Source organism: Portunus trituberculatus, chromosome 15 (genome assembly GCF_017591435.1).
Source record: "Portunus trituberculatus isolate SZX2019 chromosome 15, ASM1759143v1, whole genome shotgun sequence".
Lineage (NCBI taxonomy): Eukaryota > Metazoa > Arthropoda > Malacostraca > Decapoda > Portunidae > Portunus > Portunus trituberculatus.
In genome coordinates this window covers 4,231,591-4,259,081 of record NC_059269.1, presented here as the reverse complement: position 1 = coordinate 4,259,081, position 27,491 = coordinate 4,231,591, and the positions used below count along the sequence as shown (strand labels likewise).

At 43.4% G+C, this 27,491-nt stretch overlaps 2 long non-coding RNA genes across 2 annotated transcripts in view; both read right to left on the bottom strand.

Moving 5' to 3' along the window:
• LOC123504299 overlaps window positions 1-27,491 on the bottom strand; it is a 480,980-nt gene that overhangs the window by 249,217 nt on the left and 204,272 nt on the right. The window lies entirely within an intron of this gene.
• LOC123504298 overlaps window positions 2,902-27,491 on the bottom strand; it is a 56,321-nt gene continuing 31,731 nt past the window's right edge. The window contains exons 2-3 of the long non-coding RNA XR_006674794.1: window positions 26,035-26,091; window positions 2,902-2,990 (exon numbers count right to left, since the gene is read on the bottom strand). This is a non-coding gene — a long non-coding RNA (uncharacterized LOC123504298). The remainder of the gene's footprint in view (window positions 2,991-26,034; window positions 26,092-27,491) is intronic.

Genomic DNA, 27,491 nt, shown 5'->3' with positions numbered 1-27,491 from the left:
GAGGCAGAAATAAGGATGAGAGAAGAAGCAAGGAAGAAGGAATGGAGAGACAAATGAGCGAAGAAAAGGAGAGAAATACAACGAAGAAAAAAAAGCAGTGAAATAAAACAAAATGCATTACAAGTTACGTCTCTCCATCAGAAAACAAAGAAAGGATTACGTATAGTGGCTGTCTTCACGTGCATCCCAGCAAAACATATAATTTCTCTTCTGGATAACCTTCGCGGTGCACTGTCTCCTATTAACATTCCGTGGTTGTTATTCTGATACTCTAAACGTTCACTTGTTCTATAACCTGTCCTGTTGATTTTTTCTCCAGGGATATCATCACAATGGACAAGAAACTGCCAATAATAAGTTTTCACCTCAAGCAATCTCTCACATTCTCTCATAGAAGCAGTACAAGCAAATCAACTGTAAAATTCAAGAGCTTCACCTGCACAATTAGAGTAACAAAAAATATCCATCCTGTCAATTAATACAGCATAGCATTTAATCTCGCACAGAATCAACAAGGAGTGAACTTTCTCCTCAAATGTGCATAGACTTCCTGGAGAACACGTTAGGTAATGCAATGGTTCACCCGATACGGCCATTACCGCGGCACAATTAGTGTAAAAAAGTCCCCTTGGAAGCTGCCTGAACACGTCCCCCTCTCGCCCTCCGTCCCCATGACAGGCACCCATTAATTCACTCTCAAAAGAAAGATAATAAATTGTGAGGCGAAAGTTGCAGCAATCCATGTGTCAGAACGAGTGTTTCTTACCTACACGTTACATGTATTTCTCTCTCTCTCTCTCTCTCTCTCTCTCTCTCTCTCTCTCTCTCTCTCTCTCTCTCTCTCTCTCTCTCTCTCTCTCTCTGTGTGTGTGTGTGTGTGTGTGTGTGTGTGTGTGTGTGTGTGTGTGTGTGTGTGTGTGTGTGCGTGTGTGTGTGTGTGTGCGCGCGCGTGTGTGTTTATTCATCAGTATGTCTGCTTCTCTCTCTCTCTCTCTCTCTCTCTCTCTCTCTCTCTCTCTCTCTCTCTCTCTCTCTCTCTCTCTCTCTCTCTCTCTCTCTCTCTCTCTATGACCCCATTGTCATGGTGTTTTAAAATCTCTCTCTCTCTCTCTCTCTCTCTCTCTCTCTCTCTCTCTCTCTCTCTCTCTCTCTCTCTCTCTCTCTCTCTCTCTCTCTCTCTCTCTCTCTCTGTCTCCAAGAGGCAGAAGCGGCGGATAGACACACCGCCAGATGCAGCACTTCACACGTACGTCGTAAATATAAGTGGTTAATGAGATTTACTTCAAACCGAATTGAGCACGAGAAGAGAAAAAATAAGGTGTTAGGGGTGATTACCTGTAAATCATCGAAGCAATGAAGTGGATAAGTAAAGATGTGTTAACGAGTACTGGTGTGCTATACGCTGGCTTTGATATTCTTTTTTATTTCTAGTGCATTGGGGAGAGGCTGTAATGGCTGTGAAAGCAGAGAATACCATCGTAAGGTTAATGGGAGAGGTATGGTAGATAAATATTCTTCAAATTCTCTCAAGTTTTGGTGATGATTATGGGACACACACACACACACACACACACACACACACACACACACACACACACACACACACACACACACACACGTACAAGTAAATGCACTTTAATTTTGCTGATACTAATGTATTAAATCACATTGCAACTCAAGATTGGACGGAAACAATAAACTCAAATCGTTGCTCTAAATAAAAAGAAAAAAACTTGCCACACTAAACTTCAAACCCATATATCAATGTAAACTTCGTCTCATATGTACTGGGCATGTAATATCAATTTTCATCACATATTTCACACTTTTTTTTTTACTTTTTTTCTCTGACTTTATGCACCTTTCACCTACACCGTTGACGGCACTTACCACACAGTTTATAGTATCACCTGTAGGGGGTTCGTGCTGCCTTCCCGACCTGCTTATCTGGGCACAAAGCCATTACCTGACGCTACGAGTGAGAGGCAGCGTGTCCATGTGTAGCTTAAACACCAAGCGATATGCCAAGTGATGTGGTCGCGCTGATGGCACTTCACTACACGGACAGGTAGACTTGACCAGTTTTGCTCATATATTCATTTGGTTAGAGTAGTTCATTTCAATAGGTTTATTTGCCTATTTTCCTATCCAAATACAAAAGAACCGGTAAGATTTATGCAAGTATATATATATATATATATATATATATATATATATATATATATATATATATATATATATATATATATATATATATATATATTAGGTTGTCTCTCTTCATCTTTACTCAAGTTCTACTCAGCTTTCCTTTGGGTTTAGTTTTCTTTTACTTCTTTTCTCTCGTCTGCCTTGGCTAATGACGGGGTTCCAATATTAGCAGGAATGGAGTTTATCCGCAAGTAATGACTGTCGTTCAATGGATGCCTGCAGAGTTTTATGATGCAGTGTGACGTCGTGATGTGGGGCTGTGGCCTGCCTGGCGGAGGCTGTGGCCCGCGGCGAAATAAGCCGCGGCAAAACATTTTCATCTTCTTGCGTTTTTATGTCTTGGCTATAAAGATGCTTTATATTTGTTTTTATTCGTAAGACTAAGTTTTTGCACCAGTCAATTTTTTTTCTTGCAGGTTGCCATGTGAGCGGTGAGGATAATTTGGGACAAGTGAGGACACGAGACCAGATCAGGAATATGAAAGAGAAAGATGTGTGAGGTTATGATAAGTAATACCCTTCCCTGGGGACACCGAAGCTGCGAGAGCACATGTATGAGGTGGCGAAGTGCACACCACCAGAGGCCAAACTGACAGAAGGAAAACTTTGCAGAGATGTAATGGTGGCAGCTGAGTGGAATACACAGTGATTTGTCAGACACCACGGTTATTATAACAAATTACACATAACTCTCTGCTTCCCTCTTTTTAATACACCGCGTAATAGTTACTTCCAAACATTCCTCCACAGATGAAGGTCGCGGCACATGATGGTCGTGGCGTCTAAAAAGAGAAAAAAAATCATCATAAATAATATCTACTATTCTCATCATGGAAAGAAATGGGTTGAAAGAGCCAACTTAAACATATATATAAATCCAATAATGAAAGTAAAATGATAGGCGTAGAACAGAAACAAAACACTAGACGAAGGTTGACTCCTCACCCCAGAGAGAGAGAGAGAGAGAGAGAGAGAGAGAGAGAGAGAGAGAGAGAGAGAGAGATTCCTGTGACGGTACCAGGATGGATTTGTTTACTGTGCGGCTAAAGTCGGGATGTGCAGAGCCCTCGGTCACCTGCTGTTGGGGGGTGTGGCGCCCTCCAGCGACAAGTGAATCTAAGCCCCAAGACACCTGGAATCCTGAGCCATGATTTATCACTCAAAGCTGTAATTTGCAGGGGGCAAAGTCCACCTACACCTGAGCCCAAGATAAGGATATCAGGCCGGCGAGAGAAGTCGGTGTTGATTTAAGGTTCGCTCAGAATTAATCATTAGCCGGAGTAGGTCACGGCAGGGAGGGCTCCAGCGACGAGAGATGACCTTCAGTAATGGAAAAAATATAATAATAAAAAAGTTAAAAAGTGATTAAGCAAATAAGAGACGGAGAAGAGGATGGAATTTTTTGTTCTCTCTCTCTTTTTCTTCATCATACTAAGTTTCCACTTTTGTACTTTCATATTCTCTGCTCTGCACAACCAGTTTTTCTTGCTGATCATTTGCTTCTTGTGAGATTTTTTTCTTGAGTTAAGTCACTTAATAAAACAATCCTTCTTCTCTTATGTATTCTATACTGTCACCAGAAAAACACGCCACCACCCACGAGGACAAGACTGAAGGAAAACAAGCAATAGCGGAGAAAAAGAGATCTTTCTACAAATCACTAAAACAAAGGCGAAACAAGGCACGACAAGGCAAGTTAGGGGAGCCAGAGAGAGGCAGGGCGAAGAGAGATTCTTAAGCACCTCCTACATCACCCTCAGGAAATCATTTGTTCAAAAAAATCCACTGACTAATGGTACAAAAAAATGAAAAAAAGCTGAGGAATTAAGAAGCTCTTGTGTCCATCTTTCTAAACTTTTTGTGTTCGTCTCAGTAATTTGTTCAACCATAAAACTTCCCTCTTACTGATTCTCTGTCCTACTAAAACAATATTGCCGTTAGCTGTATTTTAAATTCTCACTTACTTGATATCTTCGTCTCTGCTCACCAACCTATACATCTTATGTGGTCAAAAGGGTAAGGAGAGAGACAGAAAAAAGGTGAAACGAGAGTAGGTAGACAGATGATAAGGGGAGATGAACCCATAAACTTGTGATTAATGAACGGAGGCGGCGAGGCTCGTGCAAGATTATTTATAACCAAGGACGAGAAGGCGGGGCTTCAGAGGAGCATCGCCCAGGAATGAGGACTGACTTGTGATAAAATAAACAGACCAGGCACACCATGAACTTGACATACGTACACAAAAAGGAACACACACGCCCCAACACGGTCATGAAATACGTACATGACAAAACTTAACGCAGGAGGTATGTACAGCCGGAAGCAATCCAAGTCAACAAGAAACGGCTTGTTTACATACATATTGAGGCTCAAACAGTAGAAAGTAGGTGTGGCTCGCAGCCCGTAGTTACCTATGCAAAATGTGTCAATCCTGAGAAACACATCAGGAACATGTCCAATCAGAGGGAGACACGCAAACACGAACACAAGGCGGTGATGCACACGAACATCACCACACACACACACACACACACACACACACACACACACACACACACACACACACACACACACACACACACACACACACACACACACACACACACACACACACACACACACACACACACACACACACACACACACACACACACACACACACACACACACACACACACACACACACACACACACACACACACACACACACACACACACACACACACACACACACACACACACACACACACACACACACACATTCATAACCGCACACTTTTTATTTTGTGAGAGGGCACTGGCCAAGGTCCACTAAGATGTTAGTCATTAAAGTGATGTGAAAAGGATCATCCACCACTGGAGAACACGTCAAGTCCTACACATGGAAATAATACCAGCGAACGTCTTATTCTAGTTAATTCTTTAACACTAATCTTTTCTTTCCCGTTGACCTGACCTGACCTGACAATGAACCTTCACCCACTCGATCCTCCTCTCCCTTCTCCCCAGCAGCGGCAAGCCTGGGAACTAACAAAAAGAGTCCACACTAATGTCCCGCTGAGTAATGGCCACAAAGTCACCTGGCGGGCCACCTGTGTCACTAAATCAGAGATGCCTTCACGGAGGATGTCGGGGGCGGGAGGAGGGTAGTGATGGATGCTTCAGGGGAGGCAGGGAAGCAAGGGTGTGTGAGGGGGCAAGCAACAGGCGTCATTGGCCAAAAGCTCGTAACGGTAGAGTGATTATATGCATTAATTTTGAGCAAAAAGCATGCTAATATTTCACTTTCTCTCATTCCGATGTGTATAGCAGTAGCACACACACAGACACACACACACACACACACACACACACACACACACACACACACACACACACACACACACACACAAATAGGTCTCAAGATCATCACTAGTTACGCAAAAGTTCACGCCCCAGAATAAGATAATTTTATTTTATTTTGTTATCACATAAAGAGTTACTACATACTGCTGCTGTCTTTTCGTATGCCAGAAGATGGGATATGCAATGAGTGATATATTAAACCTCCGTAGATCAGATTATATGAATTCTAAGCTTTTTATGACGAGGAGCGAAGATAAAGATGAAAACACGTTCACACAGAACAAATAAATAATAAAAATAAAATAAAGTAAATAAACTAATCATACAGTTAACATAAAAAGGGACCCTCAGAAGACAAGACACACGAGAAGCAATGCTAAACACCAAGGATGAAACATTAAGTAAGAAACATCACGCCAGGCTGAGGATTGACGCACCTCCACCCAAGACACGCCACGTTCACGCCCAGCTCAGCCTAAAACCCTCATGCAAATTGATCAGACTCCCACTCACTCCAACCTCGGCCTGTCTTCAGTACATCCTAACACTTCTTTTGTCGCCGCAACTCACACAGCAACAAAGACGTAAAAAAAAAGAAGCTACGTACTTATCCTTTGTCTTGCTCGCTTTTATCTGGACTTTCAGGTTTCGGCCGCTGAGTTCCTTGCAGTCGTGGTGAAGTTAACAAGTTCGGTAGTCAAGGTGGGGCAGAACTCGTCCTCTTGAAACACATGGATACTGGATATTCAATGGATCTTAAAAATTACAATGTGGAAGATGAAATAGTAATGGTGGGATAACAACGTAGATATTCCTAGTATATTTTTTGTCTTTTTTCCGTAAGGTGTGGTGCATTTCATTCACTTTAAACTTGTCTCATAAGTGACATAATATATTATACTGTAGTACTTAAGATATTTCTAAGCTTTAAGAATATGTACTGTATGTAAGTATTTGACGACAACGACGATTTTCAAAAAAGTCTTATAGTGTTCTCTTCTGTAATTTGAAGGTTATACCACTAATAAAAGACCGCAGATGACGTTTTCATTGGTTTGAAGAAAGAAAAACAGACTCATGAATAAATTAGAATAACTATAATCTTATACTGCCGTAAAAGTCTAATTCACATTCAACTTCATAACGGCAGATTTTTTTTACTTTTATATATTTTCTACCAATGTCACAATATTTCTAGAACTTTTCATTATTTGGCTTTTTCCAGTTCTCATGCATCACGTTGTAACACTCTACAACTCTTTCACTCAATGTTCGAATGTTGATTCAGGTAGATTTTATGAAGTAATTCCATTCGATTTTCTTATTTTCATATACATTTTTTTCACTCCACGTCGTATCCTTTCTCGAGCTATTATCATTTAATTACCATCGGATAACGTACCATAAACTTTCACTCCTAGTTCAGATCTGCTTATTTAAGTCCTTCAACCTCGTCACATTCTTCTGTCTCCATTCCTCGTAGAGAATTATTAAGGTTGCCCACCAGCTCGTATGTTACCTTCCTACGTTTTTGTTCATAAAATAAGATGGATGGAATGCAGCAATATCCTCCACTTTGTGCAACACTTATTTTCTAAAACCCTAAAAACCCATACGCGCTATTGGTGAACCCTATAATAACTGACTAAGTGATTGATTTACGGCCAAACATCAACGCCAAATTACGCCACATCATAAAGAACACACTCCCATTCTTCTCCATCCTCATTACTGCAGCTACAACACTTCAAGAGAGAGCGTATCAAGTCACCTCATGAATTAAATAAATTATCTGCAATTCCTTTCATCTCTCCTTAATGGAATAACTTCGGATGAGTTTTTTCCTCCTTTCATATATGTAGTTTAAAAGTCCTGTTGAGTCTGCCTGTGTATAAAAACCCGCCACCCATAACCGGCTGGGAGCGGCGGCAGCGAGGGTAACGCACGCCATTCACAGGTACGGCTTTTGGAGACCAGTACCGCCATTCCAGGGAGTAATGAGGCCATCGGGTACAAAGGTGACCACGCCGCCGCTACTACTGCTCCCAGGCTGTACTGTGGGCGTTGCTTGAGGTGTTTTGCTATCCAGACCCTGTTATTTGTCTTTACATGTTGACTGGTATCGGTTTTCCTTTATGTTGATAATATGACATGTTCCTGTTTGGAAATATATCACTAAAAGAATAACTAGAGGCTATTTACCTGTTTGTGTTATCTTTGTAATATCAACTATAGTCACTAAAATAAATCACGTGTCTCTTCTGAGTAAGAAAAAATACCATGAAGCAAGTTTGGAGAATCGTTTCAAAAGATATCACTAGGAGTTAATTGACATCTATTTTTTTTATAGAAGAAACCTCGCCTATGGTTACTATAACAATTAATAAGCATCATATTGTAATTAGCAAACAAAGGATCAAATTAAAGCAATCAGTGTCAAAAGGCAGTGATGGTGGCGGTGGTGCGGTACCCACCGTTATAATTAACGACGGCTGGCAGGCGTCAACACGTTGTTTAGTGGACGGGGAGCAACATCTGAATGCCGCCATAAATCTTGTGACTTAACGTGTTGCTTCTCGTACAACGACCCGCGACTGGTACACGTGTGCTCACTGCTTCACCTGTATGGCACATTTGTTATCTATTTGTTCATTAATATATTAGCACCTGGGCACGTTCACTGACGGACGTGTGTGTGACAGTGAGGTACAGGACCATTAACACGGCATGAATCACAGCCACGATAAGCTGAGCCTCATGGACAACTCTCTCTCTCTCTCTCTCTCTCTCTCTCTCTCTCTCTCTCTCTCTCTCTCTCTCTCTCTCTCTCTCTCTCTCTCTCTCTCTCTCTCTCTCCACCTGCTCTCACACCTCAAAGATTCATACAGGAAAATTGCAGCACGTGTCACATCACCTGACTAATGAGGAGCTTTCCGGCGTCCTGCTGCCGAGGGGCGGCGAGCAAAGCTAATCTTTAATTACACATTTCTGACTCCTTTACAACAATATATATATATATATATATATATATATATATATATATATATATATATATATATATATATATATATATATATATATAGGTATATATAAAGATACTTATTACATTTTGAAGTATTTTCTCCCATAAGTTCGAGTAAATTAAGCAAATTTCTTCATCATCATGGGCAGTGCTTCCTATTTTTTTTATAAGGTGAACTGATTTTCAGGGAAGACAAAAATGACGCCAGAAAAGATCCATTATACTCTATGCTATCCTTGCTCCAGACCTGCCTCGCCGCCCTGGGCCGCCACACCCTCCCCTCACACCGTCCCCGCTCCTGGCAGCGTTTCCTCCAGAGCCTGTTTGCTGTAGATCACACTGCGCCCCTCGGCAGGAGGGATGCCCTGTCGTCTCTTATGATACTGACAAGCAGGTGGCAGCAGATGTGTAATGTTGCCCGTATTATCAAACAACATAATTCCAGTGTATTTTTAATAAATACTCTTGATAACATGTATTCATCGGTGCTTTATTGTTTGTAATACTAAAATTTCTTTCATTATATTTCTTACGTTGGGAAAATACAACATGAATTTCGAGTACATGTACTACATCTAGTGGCGCAAAGAGGCTGCATTCTGGCAGTGTGTTGGCCCCTTTTGCCTAACCTGACCCGGGGAAGGTGATTAAGGGCGCCAATCTAATCTCATGGCTCTTACACCTCTTACAAGAACTAGCTGCTGCTGCTGCTGCTGCTGCTGTTGTGTGCCCTGCATGCACACACCTGCCTCGCCGTGTGTATGTAATGCCTTCAGCTCCACTTCCTTTAATCAAGCAGTGTGTATGTATCCTGTGTGTGTGTACCTTGGTGTGTGTGTGTCATATCATTCGGTGTAAGTACATTTACCCCCTGTGCATTCCTCTTTCCATCTCTCTTCCTGTGTGTGTGTGTGTGTGTGTGTGTGTGTGTGTGTGTGTGTGTGTGTGTGTGTGTGTGTGTGTGTACTCGTATATGCACACGATTTCTTATGTGTGTTTGCATGTAAAGTGATTTCTTATTTAATTATATCTACATGTTTTAATTGTTCTGTGTCCACGTATCACATGGATTTAGTTTTAGTATGTAGAACTTCCTGTATATTCTATTTAAAGCTATTACAGACTCTCCTTTCTAATTGCATTTATTTACTCTTTAAGTTTCTTCTCTGCGCCGTTTCATCATTTTCTAATCGATTATCTAGAATTCTCCTCAACGTATGAAAATCTCGAGTAATGCAGGCATGGGTAACGGCTGTATGACAATCAGACGGATAAAATTGAATGTAGTCACACATTTCTTTTAGTTTAGTTTATGTGAAAGCTTCCTGTAGGTCATGTCCTGTGTACAGTCTGGATATAGTACGTTTGGACACAACGATGCACCAAGTCCACTGTCCATCTGGTGTATACATTCCTGCATGTCCCCTTAAGCACCTCCCTAGAATGTCTTAAATCAAGCTATTCCCCCTCCCTCCTTCTCCTCTTCATCCGCCTCCTCCATCTCCTCCGCCTCCTCGTCAGCCACTGCGCCTTGTTGTACGGTACGTCGCCCGGTCCTCTACTGTCCCGAGGCCGCAGCAACACAAAACTAAAGGAAGGAGGGATGGAAGGCGCCGCGTGGTCATTCATCTCGCAACGGGACCAAGCAAAGTTTCGCTCTCCTTTCGTACCCTCTCATTACCAGCGGTGGCGGGACGCTGCTACGCCCTCCACAGCTTGTATACGGGCTTGGGCGGAGCACTTGGCGTGAGATCTTCGTAGCTAGAAGAAAATAAATCCTAAGCCACGTCACCCTAATGTCTTGGAAAATCTTAAGTGGATGATGTGAAAAAAAGTAAAAGCCAAAAAGGAGAGATTTGGATTCCTTAGATCCTGGGTTCCTGTCTCCAAACAACTGGTGAGGCAAGAAAAAGAGCTACTGCAGGAAAATAAGCCTTAAGCCAGATAGCCCTAATGTCCAGGAAAATCTCGAGGGAATGACGTAAAAAAAAGTAAACGCAAAAAGAGAAATCTGGATTCCTCAGTTCCTGGGTTCCTGTTCCCAAACAATTGGTGAAGAGAAAAAGAGTTGCAGGTCTCAGGTCTCAGGTCTCTCCCACCATAAAGCCGCCGGGTAAGTTTAGGATCTATGTCCCTGGGGTTTAAAATCGGCATTGGCTCGGCGGGGTGAGTGGTGAGCGTGCACTGTCATCGCGAGCTGGTGCGGGAATGCTAGGTGAGACCGATGATATCAGTTAAGGCACGATCACCAGCGATGCACCACACGATACACCGCTGATAACACGCTGATACGTCACCTTCACAGCCCAGACCTGCTTCGCTCTCCATCTCCTGCCCTCCTCTGCTCTCCTCTTGCCTTTTGCTTCTCGCTTCTCTTTCTGTCTCCGCTTCTTTCTCTTTTCCACTCTTTGATAAACCCCGATCTCTCTCTCTCTCTCTCTCTCTCTCTCTCTCTCTCTCTCTCTCTCTCTCTCTCTCTCTCTCTCTCTCTCCCATCCTCGAGTTATCTATATATTTGTTGGCGTTCATATTCGCTCCTTTCTCAAAATAAAGATTTTTTCCAACTTTTCCACTTTTTTCTTTGCTTTTTCATATCGTGTAATTATATATTTATCCGTTTTCTTCATAGAATTAACTATAATTACTACTAATTTTCTTGCACCTAAGTCCACGAAATTTCTAAGTGAAAACGTAAGAAACTGTCTTTTCCTTCCAAACCATCCATCTCTCTCTCTCTCTCTCTCTCTCTCTCTCTCTCTCTCTCTCTCTTGTTTTGCCATCCTTGTTAAAAAGTTATGTTCGAGGCGAGAGAGATATGAACAGCAAAGGTGGGAAACAAACGAGGAAAACAAATCTGAGAGCGATCATGGGTCTGGGAAATGGATAATCTGAGAAGTAATCCTGAAGGTGCTTGCCGAGTACAGGTCGACAATGTGATGAAGGTGAGGAACATGAGTGGAAAGAAGAGATATTAAAGAAGAGGAGGGAAGGATAAAATTTGCGGTCATTTTTTTTAGAGAAATAAGAAATCAAGGCCTTTAGATCCTCTCTTAGAGGAAGGAAATCGGGAGAGAGACGGAGAGCAGGATGGAGGGATGGACTTCCAAAAATAAATGCTGAAAAGGAAACAGCAGATGATGATGCAGTAAACAGGAACACATGCTAAAAAAAAATAGTTGAAAAAAACAGGATAAATAATGACTAGAAAAAATAACCAAGGTAGTGAAAACAATACTAGTGGATGATTTTGATGAGCAATGATGCAAAAAGGAAAATAAAAAGATGCAAATATTTAGCACTGAGTACGGACAGATTAAATATAGTGATTTCGGAAAACAAGACAAGGGGATGAGATGATGCTGAAATACAAGCAGAAAACTAGTGATCTTGAGACTCTCCTGGAAGCATATAATTCACTAGTTTTGAAAAATATAATAAGTGAGAGTTAACATAGTCAGTGAAAGCAAAGAGCAGGGAGTTAGCAGCAGGCACCCAAGTGTAAAGAAAACGCGACTTGCTATGAGCTCTCAACGTAGATTTCTTTACTACAAGTGTCTCGTGTCTCCTTCGTTAAGTATTGAGAGATGAAAGTAATGCCAGGATATAAGTGTGTGTGTCTGTGTATGTGTATGTGTGTGTGTGTGTGTGTGTGTGTGTGTGTGTGTGTGTGTGTGTGTGTTTATAACTTTATGTGACACGGAAACGTAAATTTCTCTCTCTCTCTCTCTCTCTCTCTCTCTCTCTCTCTCTCTCTCTCTCTCTCTCTCTTTCCCAATGCCAGCCATCCGCCACACCGCCACACACTCCCAGACGCCTTGCACACGAGCACGCCGAAAGTGGACACTATTCAATCAGCCGGTGTCCCGAGAACCTCGCCTTCATGACCACGACGCCTCGCCTCTTCCCCGCACGACGCTCGAGCCTGTTTATAACAAAGGGAATTTTGGCTTGGTGAGGGAAACATTCGCAGGGGGAGTTTAGAGGCTGGACTAACTGGTGTTGAAGGATTCACGATGATTAAATAATATCCTGCGGCTATTTAGAGTGAGGTAAAGTGGACTTGGGAGGAACTTATTAGACTCTGGCGGTCATGCGTATCTCGCCTGCTCTTCGTGACGGCTCGCCCGCTCACTCTCCCTGTATATATTTTGGGTTGCGACCCGGCCCCCTCGCCGCCTGCCCCAGACTGGCTCTAATACAGGTTCTCGGTCTGATCCCGGAGCAGAATTCATATATCAATCTCCCGTCGTCATAATTACAGAAGAGTTATGAAGGATTGAAAACTCTTCGAAAATATTATCAATAAGTATTAAAACCCGAGCTATATACTTTGGCAAATTAAATTACCGTGTGTAACACCCTTCAATAGGTCATTCTCTTACTACTATTACTACTACTACTCCTACTACTACTACTACTACTACTACTACTACTACTACTACTACTACTACTACTACTACTACTTTTACTATTACTACTACTACTACTACTACTACTACTACCACTACTACTACTATTACTACTACAACTACTACTTTACTGCTCTAGCACCATGGTACCACCACTACTGCACCACTACCACCACCACCACCACCACCACCACCACTACTCCACCACCATTCTACCACCACTGCCACCATTGCTGCCATTAACCCACCACCTGCTGCCACCACTGCCACCACCACCACCACCACCACCACTGCCACCACCACCACCACCACCACTGCTACCACCACTGCACCGCTCCATCACCACCACCACCACCACCACCACCACCACCACCACCACTGCTGCCACCACCACCACCACCACCACCACCACCACCACTGCCACAACCACTGCCACAACCATTACCACCATTATATGGTCCCTGCACCACCACCACCACCACCACCACCACCACCACCATTCTGCACTGCCACCACCACCACCACCACACCACCACCACTGCCACCACCACCACCACCACCACCACCACCACCACCACCAGCACCACCACCGCTGCCACCGCTGTCACCACCACCACCACCACCACCACCACCACCACCACCACCACCATTGCTGCACTCCACCAGCTGCCACCACCACCACCACCACCACCACCACCACCACCACCACCACCACCACCACCACCACCACCACCACCTGCTGCACCACCACCACCACCACCACCACCACCACCACCACCACCACCACCACCACCACCACCACCACCACCACCACCACCACCACCACCACCACCTGCTGCTGCTGCTGCTGCCACCACCACCTGCCACCACTGCCACCACTGCCACCACCACCACTGCACCACCACCACCACTGCTGCTGCTGCTGCTGCTGCTGCTGCTGCTGCTGCTGCTGCTCACCTGCACCTGCTGCTGCACCTGCTGCTGCTGCTGCTGCCACTGCTGCTGCTGCTGCTGCTGCTGCTGCCACCACCACCAGCAGCAGCAGTAGTAGTAGTAGTAGTAGCAGCAGCAGCAGTAGCAGAATTAGGTGCGGTCAGGCACCTGATTTCATCCCAACCCTTGATTTGTGATACTACCACAGTAGTAGTAGTAGTAGTAGTAGTAGTAGTAGTGAAACCAGAAAGCAGTAGTAGCAGTAGCAGCAGCAGTAGCAGTAGTAATCAGCAGTAGCAGTAGCAGCAGCAGCAGTAGCAGCAGCAGTAGTAGTAGTAGTAGTAGTAGTAGTAGTAGTAGCAGCAGCAGCAGCAGCAGCAGCAGCAGCAGCAGCAGCAGCAGCAGCAGCAGCAACACCAGAAGCATCATCATCATCACCATCATCATCATCAGCACCAGCACCAGCACCAGCAGCAACAGCAGCAGCAGCAGCAGCAGCGGTAGTACTAGTAGTAATAGTAATAGTAGCAGTTGCAGCAGTAGCAGCAGCAGCAGCAGCAGCAGTAGTAGTAGTAGTAGTAGTAGTAGTAGTAGTAGTAGTAGTAGTAGTAGTAGTAGTAGTAGTAGTAGTAGTAGTAGTAGTAGTAGTAGTAGTAGCAGTAGTATACATTTCTCTTCCTGCATAATATGAGGTGATATAAAGAAAGTGATTGACCTAATTGTCAAGAGGTAAATATCAAAGTATTCCTAAACTCTCGTTACATTCGCATTCACAGTTTGAGGCATATCTAATTTAACTAACTTTTTTTCTTCCTTAAGCAGGCATCCACCACCTCGAGCCTCTTCCTCCAACCGGACCTCAGCCGCTCTCAGTGGGTTACCTCGGCAGCTTCTCTATACTTAAGACCGAAGATATCATCTTGATTTTATTATTTTCAAATATTTATATTTTGTTTGCAATTTTTTTTCATTCCTTAAATCGATATTCAACATCTAATTATACTTTATTACATGTCTGAGCCTGACTCTCAGTGGTTCATGTGGGTCGCTACGCTGCAGTTAAGATGTACACGTACGATTACAATGGGGCGCCGCGCCCTTAATGGCTTGCACTGCGCCACATCAGCCACTTCTTAAAAGGCTTTTCACATGTCTGCAGGTGTGTTCTCCCTACCACTTCCTTTGCTTTATTTGTATTGCTGGTCACTCTTGTTAAGCAAAGTCGTATTTCATCAGGATAAACACGATATTAAAAAAAATCCTTGTATTTTTCATACTTTACAAACTTGTTACTAAAAACACTTAGTTAATATTACATCTACTTCTTGCTCTTGTATTTAGTGCTAATAAGTAACAAATGTCACATGTACAAAACCTGAGACTGTCATTCACCATTAATTTTCCAAATATTCATTTAAAAAAGATAAAATAAAACTTTCCAATTCCACTCCATTAAAAACAACGCACCGTGGAGACAACACAATCATCAGCAACAACAATAACAATAACAATGATAGCATCACTGGCAACAACAAGTATAAAATAAATGAGAATGATAACTAGATAAAACAACAAAACGAAAAAATTAAAGTTATAGCTACGTATATATACTACTATATACATACATACTAAATGAAAAAAAGAGAAGAAATAATACAGACCTTAAATAACAAAGATTGGCACGGAAGTAATCAGGAGCACAAGTGTAGGTCACACGTGGAAGTATGTATTGTAATACTATGGAGGATGTAATGACGTGTGGTGGCCTGTTGTGCTTCACTGTGCATGACAAGAGAGTGCTCTTTAGCATGGGGTGCTGCAGGTCACAATGTCACACAGCCAACATAAAATTTTATTTACAGAAATGGATGTCTCTTTGAATCAATAACAATACCTTGGCCACAAGATCGTTTGACACGCCGACACACACACACACACACACACACACACACACACACACACACACACACACACACACACACACACACACACACACACACACACACACACAAGATAGTTTTAGCAGAATTTACTTGTACAAATTCTCAACAGAATTTTCAGTAAGCAGAGAATGTAAGAGCGCAGTCTTTAACATGCTTCTGTCCATTGTCAATTCTCCTTTTAGAGACGAGAGGCAGAGCCAGAAAGCGGCCACCAAAGGATTCTTTAAAAGAAGGAGGAGGAGGAGGAAGAGGAGGAGGAAGCCCAATAAGATGGATGGACCAAACGATCGTCAGATTAACTTTTCCTTGGGTGACGAATCACAGACGGCAATCTCTTCGCAAGCAGAGCGGAGCACACGACTGGTGACGTGGCGGTCTGCGTGGCGCGCTGCGAGTGACGCGTGAACCTTCAGCGCGAGGTTCAAGGTTACGCGTTGGGTCTGGAATACTTTGCTAATGTTGAGCAAGTGATTTGGATGCGAGGCTTCATGTGCTTGACGCATACGAAAGGGTAGCCTTCCTTGCACCTCCCTGGCCAGGGTACCGGCAGGAGGTTCAAGGCTGTGTGAAGGCTCCGAGTGCAAGTTATCCACTATTTGCTGGCCAATAATTTTGCAAATTGTAGGTAATCTCGTGATTTTTTTTTCTCTCTCATCTGCTGAAAACAAGCCGATACCTTTAATTAACACTCTGTAGGATCCGTTGCATTATGAGTGAACAATTATATGTTATATTTTCGCTCGTGTAAATACTCAATATATACGATATCCGGGATAGATTTTTTTCCCCCGCCACAATAGCCAAGCTACACACACACACACACACACACACACACACACACACACATCCACATCTCAAAGCTCCTCCACCTGGCCGTGTTCTTCAACGTACAAAAACTGGTCTGACTTCCACTGCGCTGCATCACCCTTAGGAATGGTCAGCTCGACACCCGCAGCACCAACACCGCTGGCGAAGACCGATGACATTTACAGCGTCACACGGCCAAGCAAGGCGGGATGCGGTAGAACTACACAGCAACACAACCCGGACGTTCTCTCGCTCCCTCACGCAACACACCCCAGAGAGAGATAACACCCAACCTGTAACACGACGCAGAGAAGCCATAACAAGCCTCTAAATTACAGGATAACAAAAAGGAGAGAAAAAAATAAAACATGCTAGATCCTGTTGCTTCCTCCTCCTCCTGACCTCTTCTCTCCCTTTCTGGTGACCTTGATGAAAGGTGACCTCATACAGACTATCATCCACGCCACCAGGAACACTTCATTCTCACAATGAGGTTAGAAATTCTGTAGTGAATGAAGAGCACCTGTTAACTCAGTCTTGACCCAGGCAGTGTCACTCTCGGTTCGTAATTCGCAGCTGAACACGTCAATACTAGAGGCAAGCAGACCACTCCCAGACAGGCATCTCTTACCTCACCACACACATCCCGGCGACCTCCAAATACAGCAGATTGGCCATTACCTCGCCAGCCGGGGTTCAGACTGCCCAGAGAGTCTCTAGCAATTGATTTCGGCTCAGTGTGTGAATTTAGCCAAGTCCTTAACACTGTAATAAGCTGGCGAGGGGGTGAGTTGCTTCCCAGTGTGTCATGGCCTTATCGTAGCGAGTACCTGCCTGTTACACGTTAATATTTCTTCCCTCTGGGTTTATCGGAGTGTTGGTCTGCGCCTGATGCCGGTGGTCAGAGTCAACAAGAGTCCAAGCTCGTAGTGCATTGAGAGAGTCATAGGAAACATGTATTTTCTGACCTTTTTTGTCTTTTCTTCTTTTTTTTTTGCCACGTGTCTTTGCTCTTGGGGATCGTCAGGCAAATAATGCGTTCATGCTGCACATACACAAAAAGGGGAGTTAAGTAAATAATGGAAGTAAAAGGTACTGAGTCTTTATTCCCAAATGGAACAAGTGCGGGGAAGTATATACTTGACCAAATGTGTGAGGGTATTAGCGCTAGTCTCGATGCCTCTGGTGAAGAAGTGCACGGAGAAGAGAAGGAAGAGGGAGAGAGAAAGAGAGAATCTACTGAATACTTCCATACGTCGACCAGTTAATATCAAGACCACCATGGAGTAACTGGTGGGCAGGGCAGTGGGATTTGCCAGGAGTAATAGCAAACGAAGAAAAGAAGAAGAGGAAGAGAGAAAAGAAAAAGAGCAGCCAGAGTACATGTACCCTAAAGATGAACGTATTTGTTGATAACACTCGGTAATTCATGACTAGAGGAGACACACGGGCTCTCTCTCTCTCTCTCTCTCTCTCTCTCTCTCTCTCTCTCTCTCTCTCTCTCTCTCTCTCTCTCTCTCTGCAGCTCGGCAAAACTCCAAGCAGCGGCGAAGCTCTGTTTACCTTTACTAGGAAGTATTGTAACTTAAGCGTGTGCATGTTCCTTATGATAGCGTGTATTATATGACTCTTCTTATTCTTTTATGTGTGTGTGTGTGTGTGTGTGAGAGAGAGAGAGAGAGAGAGAGAGAGAGAGAGAGAGAGAGAGAGAGAGAGAGAGAGAGAGAGAGAGAGAGAGAGAGAGAGAGAGAGAGAGAGAGAGAGAGAGAGAGAGAGAGAGAGAGAGAGAGATTTTTAATTTATACCAAAATCATCACATAAATATTATTCTCTTTTGTATCAGTGTTCGTCACTCCTGGCAAAGATGGGTAAAATGATATGAAGAAATTGTAACAAATCAGTGGATAATATTTTAGGATATCATAGTCACGCTCAAGTGGACTACAGTTCTATTCTCTTAATAAACACGCTGCGTTCATATGGCTACCACCTATCGCGATATCGACAAGGTCAAAAATTGATCTTTGCAAAAACTGAGTACAAGTTTTGTTTTTCTCTTTGATTTTTAAATATTATAATATATAGTTATCTTACATTCAAGTCTTGATTTTCCAACTACATATCGAACCTCGTGGGTTTCCACGTGCACTTTTGATGCTTCATAGACGTAAGGCACGAGGTGAAGCTCAAGGCCGTGGCTCTGTACGTGTAAACAAGTTGTTTGTTACCCACAGGTAATGATTATGTAGAGCATCTAGTAGAGTGTTGTTTTTTTTATTGTTTTTTTTTTTGTTCCATACGGAGGCAGTCTTGCATTATCGTCTTTAACGCTACTATAACAAGAACACAGCCGATAGGTTGCACAATAGAGATGATAAAACGAAGCATCGTGAAGCCTGCGTTCTTATTTAGCATTCTATGCCATAAGACTCGTCGATAAACGACTGAGTATGACTTTTATTTGCCTGATTTAAATGAACACAAATAATCTTATCGATAGTAGCGCCGCAAGCAGCAGTCGTCAGTTTTAAGTGGCATCCTGCAATACATTTTTCTTCTAAATTTGATCACACCATTTTGCAGGAGTCAGGTTTTCTTATCCGCTCAACAGAAAGCTGTTCTTGGTATCAATACGAGTAAGTAATTTGAAAACTTCCCATGCACTTAAATCACAAATTTCTTTATTTAACACTGAATATGATGCTGCTTAAAAACTCGTGGGAGAGAGAATGAAACATATCTTTATATTATTTTGAAAGGGAGGAAAATTGTAATCGCTACACATCACTACAAGCATTGCAACACAAAACACGTAAATCATTCACACTGCGTCAAGAGAACACAAATCACAACGCCAGTAAGTGAGCCAGCCCTCGCATCACCTTCCACCCCTCGCCACCCATCACAAGTATAGCGCAGCTGGAGATAATCCCTCCTGTGTAATACCAAAGATCTCTACTCTTACTAAAGATGGTGCTTGAGTCAATGGGGACTTTAACATGAACTCTCTTTTGAAATTCAGCACTCATAAACGTCTGAAAGCTTTGAACTATTGAACGGGGTTGCTAGGGCAGACTCTCTCAGCGACCCAAACAAAGACATGAGGTTAACACTTGGCAGATGTAGTGAGAGAGTCCAAGAAAGGGGTGAGACATGCATACGAGCATTCCTGCCATGTTCATCACAGGTGAAAGCAAGCCAAAAGTGTGCTGCATTGTGTTCGACGAGTGCTTCCTCTAGAGAGAGAGTGAAAAAAAAAAGCTGGGTAATACTCCGGCGTACAAAGGTAATAATACCACAGTTATGAACGTATGCTTCCGGATGTGGTGTGTGTGTGTGTGTGTGTGTGTGTGTGTGTGTGTGTGTGTGTGTGTGTGTGTGTGTGTGTGTGTGTGTGTGTGTGTGTGTGTGTGTGTGTGTGTGTGTGTGTGTGTGTGTGTGTGTGTGTGTGTGTGTGTGTGTGTGTGTGTGTGTGTGTGTGTGTGTGTGTGTGTGTGTGTGTGTGTGTGTGTGTGTGTATGTGTGTGTGTGTTTAGAAAGAAAGGAGATATATTTCATGTTCAGACTCCTTTTATAAAGTATGAAGTACAACTCCTGATTAATATAGGTGCATAAAAAAACCTAAAAATTCGTAACAAAACATTAGTAAATTGCGCTGTGTGTGTGTGTGTGTGTGTGTGTGTGTGTGTGTGTGTGTGTGTGAGAGAGAGAGAGAGAGAGAGAGAGAGAGAGAGAGAGAGAGAGAGAGAGAGAGAGAGAGAGAGAGAGAGAGAGAGAGAGAGAGTCATATCCACTTTCTAGTATTGTTACCAAATACAACTGTAAATTCCACTTCAGTGTTCTGTATTGCGTCTCGCTTTACAATCTTCACTAATTAAATCGTTTGTGATGGACTTCAGAAACCAAAACAGTGAAGACAAAAACTAAAACGTGCATCATTAACAAGGAGTCCCTAAGTGGCCGCATTGCCTGCTCGAAAACACTTGCCCGGCGCGTGACGCCTGGAGAGCAATCATGTGTCCAAGTTGTCGCAGCCACGCCGTTAATGACATACTCATGTGGTCAACAGCCGCGTCCAGGAAATGGTTAACATTACTGAATCCCATGATAATGATAATGTAGGTGAATGCTACTTATTTTGTATAACTGAATATTCACCATCATAAAGTGTTGCATCATAAATCCTGACGTGTTATGATTACAAGATATATAAAGTAAACCCATAATAGACAGTCCTCTCAAGTGACCATTCATTCTTACAAGCAAACTATGACATGTGGTGGTTTTAAGGAAAGTCAGCCACAACCACCTTTACCAAGTGTCCCAGGATGTCGAACGCCTCAGCAGTTACAATGTTTATCCCCTAAAAGGTCGAAGGGTGGAGAGTTTAGCCACAAGTCTACTCACCGCATGACGCAACACATTTCCATCCCTTTTGTGTAAGATTTCAAAAGGATAATTCGCTTTCAAGAAATAAATATCACTACGGGAGTTTCTATATTTGTAAGTGTTGCCCCTTTTCCTTTCTTCATCTGCTTCCTTAATCGGCCTTCGTCTTCCTCCCTTCCTCCCTAACTCCCCCCTCTCCATTCCTCTGATGCCTGGCCACTTTTCCCACCTGGAAGACTTTCTCCCACCTGCTGCGTGATGTTCCTTATTAAACTCACGTGTTGGATTCTGTGGCCCAAGAGACCTTCCCTTTGTTCGGGGCTTCGTTGGGCTCCTGATGGATGAGCCTCTGACACCACGAAGCCTTCAAGAAGCCTCTCCCTCTACTCTAAAGTTCCCGCTCCCACGATTCGCCGTCCATTCCTTCATCATAATAGCATGCTCTCGTGTATGCTTTGCTTTTATTACTGTTTTTTCTCGTCTTTATGCCACACACAGCTTTTTTTTTTCCGTGGCACGATCGCACTGTGAGGAAGGCAATCGCCAAAAATAGTAGGTACATGAAAGGAAGCCTTCTCTCTCCTTGGTAAGTCTGTGTACTGCAGGGATGTTGTGATATTGTTGCTATTTTTTCTTGCCTCTTCTCATGCGGATCCTTACCCTTCCCTCTTTAATCACTCAGAAACCCGCATGAAGAAGTTTCTCGCTGTAACAGGTTACGTAATAGATTTTTCAAGCGAAAATTACGATTGGATGTTATGATTCTCCACGATAGCGCGTTTGTACCTTGTTATCTTGTACTTTTCTTCATATTACTGCTGTCTAATGAAGTTCTCCCGTTCAGTATCCAGCGCAGGACGTTTTCCCGCCGCCACAACACCCTCAGGCGGCTCCTCTCACAACAATATCACGTTCCAGGCAAATATCCGTCACGTTCCGCTCGTTTGGATGTTTTGGGGTGCGTCTTGCCAACCCGAAGCTCACCTGCTGAGGAGCACCAGGTGAGAGAGGATGCATGAAGCCTTAGCGTGACTCCTGACCTCACTAGGGGCAGAGGCTGAGCAGGTGAGCGTGAGTGGAAACACGGCGCTAAAAAGGGTGACGATGAGCTGCACGCGGGTGATGAGGGTGATGAGGGTGATGCAAGTGGTGGTGGTGACAGTGGTGAAGCTGGTGAAGGTGCTAGCTATAAATGTGGTGGTGACATTTGTGTTTGGTGAGGGTGATTTTAATATAAGTTTTGGTTATTTTTGTTTAAGTTATAAATATGATTGTGTTGGTGTTGGTGTATGTGTTTCCAGTGGTGATGATCTTCATTTTGTTACCATTAACACCAGTTATCTATATAGATGCATATAACCAGTGACTGAATGATGATTATGTAGATTACTGTTTCGCATGGAACCTTCCTTGTCTCCCTTATCACCATCACCACCACCACTACCATAGTCACTACCACCACCACCACCATCAATCTCCCAGCATTTCTATTAGCGTAAACGAGAAATTTGTCTTATCAAAAAAATCTGTAACCATTATCACCAACAAAATCACTACCACCACAATTTCCTTGATATACACTTTTACCAACACCAGCACCACCATCACCACTTCCTACCCCGCCGCCACAACATACCCCAGTAGCACCAGCACCAATACAACCAAGCCACAAACACCAACCACAATCACCACACACCAAACACTTCAACCATCACCTCTCACCTCATCAACGTCCAACACGCACATATCTCAACCAATCTCACCTCGAAAATCCAATCTCCCAATATTGAAATTTCCAAAAACTTATGAACATTTTTCTTCCTCAAGCCCTCTCCCCCCCACCAATTCGGTTGAAGAAAAAAAAAAAAAGAAGAGAGAGAAAAAAAGAGAGACTTCCCCACATATTTGCCCAGAGCCTCACGTAATTTCGAGGGCATCTCAGGGGAGCCTCTTGTCCGGGAAAAGAAACCTCACGACTTGGCGGAATTTTACGGCAAGGTTTTGAGGACAAGTTATCGACGTGAAGTGTTTCTTGTAGGTGGAAAAATAGACTGCCTGCGATTTCTGACCCTCCACGCAACGAAATCGGGTGGTTTTACTCATTTTCATCTATCTATTTACTTGTATTTTTCGTCTTGGTGTTATTTTCCTTTTCTTTTGAATTTTTTAAGCCTTTTCTTATTCTCTATGTTCTATCTCATGTCACTCTAGCGTCTGTCCATGGTCTCTCCATTTACGGTTTTCGCTATGATTATTAAATTTCTCAACAGAATTTTGTAAAACCAATAATTAAGTTTTACCGAGTGAGTGAGTGATTAATTTATATCGGAGGGGGCAAAAAAAAAGGAGAAATAAGAAATCAGGACACAGTTTGGGCGGAGTTGGAGCAATATAAAGATACAGAGACGAAAAGGATGCGATAAGTTTCTGAAAATTTGTTCCGAGATAAGAAAAAAGACAAAAAAGCTAAACGAATCCGACATTATTAATAGATCAATTATTGCACTCAAAGAAGAGCTATTACACAAACACTTACCTAGACGTGAGTGGTAAGTTAATTCAGTCTAGGGAGTGAAATTACGCTGAAAATAATGCAGTAATCTGAGAATAACTAAGCATAGAACTCAACTGTAGCATAGGGACACACACACACACACACACACACACACACACACACACACACACACACACACACACACATACACACACACACGGGAAACGCATGTCCCTCCCTTTCGTTCTATCCCTCCCCACCTCCATCCCTGCCTCTCTTCCTTCCTCTGCCGTGCCCATAAGAACATTTTAAGCGACGCAAATTAAGGCTTAAAATTGCAGTGTGATGGCCCCTTGTTCGTCTCGGCCAGGATCATGACACCCTCGTCTCCTCACAGATTTCTGAAGCCTCCTGATGACTGGTTTAGGGTCATTTATCTTGCAGGATTTGTGCTCCGCCGGCCAAGTCTAGAGCTCGCTAACGCTCACGCCGGCCTGGACACAAGACCTTCGGGACTCCTCCTCCTCCTCCTCCTCCTCCTCCTCCTCCTCCTTCTCCTCCTCCTCTTCCTCCTCCTCCTCTCTCGGGAAGACACGTCAGGATTTATCTGATTTCGTCCATTTCTCTGATGAGGATGAATGAGGCTTCGATATGAGGCACCGATCGGAGTGAATCAAATTGCAGGGTACAGATATTGCATCACCTTCATTAACGTTGACTCATTATTATCTAACTCATTATACCACCGGCTATTAACTTTATCGTAAACAAAGTCAAGGTTGTTACATTCCTGCGGGTGTAAGGACGAGGTGTGGAGTCGCGGACAGAGGAACACGGGACAAGAAAATCGAGACAAGGCAAGTAGGAATGAACACTGGACATAATATCAGTTTATAATTATACCCACGAGAGTCTAATTATATTAATGTTCATATCAATCTACTTTTAACTTCCACTATCAGTATTAGTAAATAGCCCTTGCTTAACACTTTACAAGATGTCAGAGCTGAGAAAAAAAAATGTAGTAGTAGTAGATAACAAATATCAATAACAATAAAAAGCTGAACCTGGATTTCATTGAGTCTCAAGGAAAACAAGTCTATATTAGTTACCCTTCCGTTATACGATTACTACGACCATGAGGAGTGAAATATTTACCAGGTGTTATACGTATACTCTCTCTCTCTCTCTCTCTCTCTCTCTCTCTCTCTCTCTCTCTACGCTAGTACCTGTATCGCTTCTCTCACAATGACAACAAAAAGCAAACGCAACAAAAGAAGACAACGAACAGGCAATGACTTAAGTACGCACATCCACCCGCGCACCAAAACTTTCTAACCTGCTTGTACCTCCTTTATCATTTCCCCCTAAGTGCACCTCTTTGTTTTCCCACCCCATTTTTCGCTGTACCATTCCATTTCTTTACCCTCATTCTTTTTTCTCATACTTAACTACCTTGACATACACCCTTCGCTCCTCTCCCTTCCCCTCTCCCTCCAAGGCTCACTCATCACTCTCACCTCTCCCACACCACACGCACACCTCAACACCCTCACTTCTCTCCCACCCTATTGCCAGACAAACACGGGCTGGCTGGCAAGGAGAGGAGGGTGAGAGTGAGAGAGGGAGGGAGTACAGGTGTGTTAACAGGTGAGAGTTATCTGCCTCGTGTCCGCGGTGTCCCGTAGCTCACCTGGTGTTGATGAGCAGGAACAAACAGCAGGTAAAGTAGGTGATGATGAAAGCAGGAGGAGTGATGGCCGCCCACCACGCGAACGAAAGGAGAGGAACATGAGATGGGACGGAGCATACGTATATTAGCAATGAGGAGAGAAGCAACGCATGAAGAAAATGAGCAAGGAAAGGGTGATGACGAGGCCAATGAGGATGAAATGAAGGGAAAAGGAGAGGGAAGGAACACGAGATGGGATGAAAAATACGTATAAAAGTAATAGGATGAGAAGTAACAAAAATGAGGAATGAAGGAGTGATGAGAAGAACCATAATGATGAGGTGAAGGGGAAATTAGTTTGAATCCCTCTCCTAGTAAGCAACACACGTATATAAGTAAGTAGATTAGGAACAAATAGAGAAAAAAAAGGAAGAAATAATAATGAAAAGATGGATATGATGACGAGGATAAGAAGAATGAGACGCAAGAGGAAGAAGAAGAAGCCTCACTGGTTTTCCCCTATTTTTATCCTTAATTCCTTCGCACCTCCCTCCTTCCACACATCCTATTGAACCTTCACGCAACCTGCCATGCCCAATATTTACTCTGTTTTCGACGGACGCGCTAAAGATTAATCTCACGGCTAAACCTTTATCATGGTCCTAATGAACTTGGAAACTTTAGTAGAGTGTATGTTCCCCCAAACGAAAAGAAAAAAATGAAATAAATAAATCTGAAAAATATTACCAGGGGAATACTTACATTAAAGAAAATGGATAGAACAATGTTAACAGGTATGCTCGTCTTACCTGCACGAGGAACACACACACCTCCTAGTTAGTGCAGGTGTCCGGCGTGGCACATACCTGTGGGAAAGGAAACAAGAGAAGGATTAGTTTACTGAAGGCTGGGGGAAAGAAAAAAGTGAGAGAGACGAAGTGAAAAAGAAAACACACACACACACACACACACACACACACACACACACACACACACACACACACACACACACACACACACACACAAACCTCCCGGCCTTACCCTATCTCACCACCCTAGCAGAGCCTCCCCTCCTCTCTCTCGCCTGAACGAAAGCTGGTATCACCGGTGGATATAAATCGGCCGCTACACCCCCGCGCGTGGAGAGCCGTCACGAAGCCCCTGCCCACCACGTTACTCCTCCACGGCGACCTGTTTCTGGATCGTATACTAAAACCAAATTCATTTAATCAGCGATCGAGGCCCAAACATGTATTAATGATATGAGAGTGAGGGACGAGCCATCCGTCTTGTGGCCGGCAACATTACCACTGAGTTACAGCTTGTTGTCCCCCCTCTCCTCGCTGTTATTACGCGGCCCATACATCATCATTACTCGGCTAACTGGACTGGGCATGGGCCGGTGACGTGGTCATTAGGAGAGTGGTGCACGGTGCTGGCGGCGAGCGCAGGCAGGTTCCTCTAACTTCGCCGACCGGTAATTACTACTCCTAGGTGGGGCGCTGATTGTTTTACCTTATTTTGTGCACACGTAAACAAACACACACACACACACACACACACACACACACACACACACACACAGAGAGAGAGAGAGAGAGAGAGAGAGAGAGAGAGAGAGAGAGAGAGAGAGAGAGAGGAGGGGACGCTGATGTAGATGTGTGCGTGCGTGAGTGTACTCGGTTGTGAAATATGAGCATTAATGTATTCGAGTAAGTAAGAAATATGGACATTACCGTTATCTCTTCACGGTGTGGCTGGAATCAATATTTCATCTTAATAGGTTTCCATTTTCTTTTCTTGAAATCGAAATCATAACAAAAATCTAGAGGTGGAATTCATACCCACGTGCATATTTCTTACTAGATCTTCCTGCTTGACAGTTTCCCTGATTTATGTTTTCCTATTCACTTATTTCAAGCTTGAATATTTTTTCACATATTTTTGTACGATGATTATTCTTCCGAGGTGCATTTTGCTTCATGAGATGTACTGTGTATCATTTTCTGTGAAGATAAAATGTGAGTGAGTATACTGATGAGGAAGCTGATGCGTTTGGATGCTGATGTTGTTTTCTAATCATTTATTATGTATTGAGTCACAGCGTGTCAATATTTTACTTATTAGTCTGTGTTTAATATTGTATAACAAGGTACGCCCCACGAGGTGCGATGTTTAGCGAGCGATTTGTTTGTCTACATGAGTAATCTTTATCTGATAAGTATTCTGAATTATCATAATTTTTATGGACGATAATATAATGACA